The sequence below is a fragment of the Rhinopithecus bieti genome, unplaced genomic scaffold, assembly GCF_001698545.2.
Source record: "Rhinopithecus bieti isolate Rb0 unplaced genomic scaffold, ASM169854v2 scaffold_11534, whole genome shotgun sequence".
NCBI classification, from domain to species: Eukaryota; Metazoa; Chordata; class Mammalia; order Primates; family Cercopithecidae; genus Rhinopithecus; species Rhinopithecus bieti.
Genome location: NW_016806764.1, coordinates 1 through 1649, shown reverse-complemented (window position 1 = coordinate 1649; position 1649 = coordinate 1).

The window sequence follows — 1649 nt, the reverse complement described above, 5'->3', positions numbered from 1 at the left end:
CTCAAAATACAATATCAACAAACTTGTCATGATTTATTTATTTATTTTTGTTTTCATGATTTATTAATTTGTGTTTACAGATTATTATTACATTTGATATGGTAAAAATACTTTGGCTAAAGTGGTAATTTTATTTTTATATTTCTTTTTCAATTGAGCTATAGTGCAAATCTATGGCATTTTATTCTAGCATAATTTGGAAGTCCAACTGGACGTCAAGAAGTCTAATTCCTAATATGCATCAGATATATAAAGTGTTACTAAGAATTACTGTGAATAATTTAACAAAAACAAATGTACACATTCCAAGGAGGACCATCCCCTTCGAAGTAGTCACTTTTGGAGGCTAATCTGTTTATTCTAATGTGGTTGTTATTGCTAAAATTGCTTTTGAAACTTCTGTTTTAGAATCACCTTGAGGCATGTAGCACATTCTTTTGAATATCCTCAAAAAAGAAAATCTTCATATTTTGAAAGTAGGCATGATATCTAAATATATCTAGAAATCACTTGGTGACAGATCTGATGTGTAATCAAACCAAATGATACCATAATGATACCTATTTTCTTGGTGATACATATGAAGGCAATTCCAAATAAAAAGAAAAATCCCAAAATATTTTGAGCATTGATAGCATAATTTACATCAGTGTATAACCTTCCAAATGACTATTTTGAAATATAACATTCAGATGAATTTAATCATGCTTCATTCAGTATTAATCAACTGCTGACTATGTGCCGGCTCCAGTTATTAAATACACTAAATCTACAGGTATAGCTTCCCACTGCTCACACTGGCCTACTTCCCACCTAATGAGAACCAGGCCAGAGTTCTTTTCCAACTAACTGGTAGGGATTTAGAATTAATCTGGTTTTCTAAATCCAGTATCCAATGTACCAAAGGAACCATAACATTCCTTCATAACCTCCACTGTGGGTACCTAGGTGACATGAGAAAGCCACTGACGCAGTGCCTGGTGTGTTTTCTCTTTTCCAGCTGGAAGTTTGAGCCCTATTCTGCCCTATTCTGAACCTTCATCTCTAGCAGTCAACTTGTTCACAGTCCTCAAGAACTGTACCCCACCTTCTATAGGCCAGCGTCCTTCTTCACCCTAAATAGTTCTACCTGTAACCATTACTTCAACCTTTCTGCCCCAAAGCACTGCTCATGTCCAGGAACTCCTGCTGCCATGTCTCTGCCAAGCAGATAAGACCACATAAATTGTAGTTCTGACTACTACCTCAGACACAATATTTGGAACTTTAGAATATCTACTTATGGGTTAGCTTTGCTGGTCCCAGTTTATTCTTCTTTCATTGGCCCACCATTGAACTTTCACATACCTCATGATCAAACATCTGTGGGTACTGATACTATGTGTCAGATAATGATATTTTTATATAGCATTTCTTATTTTAGTAAACTCACCTGCATTGCATAATTTGATCATCACAACAATTTTGTAAAAGTATGTAATACTGGTATAATAAACAATTTCTACTATATTTGTTTTTTAAATATCTCATTTGCACCATCTCAACTCAAAATACCAATTGTATAATTGCATCAGATACCTGGATGCATTTTTTCCTTTCATTGTCAAAGGTTGAAATTGTTACAATAAATTTTTGCTTTTAATATTAGG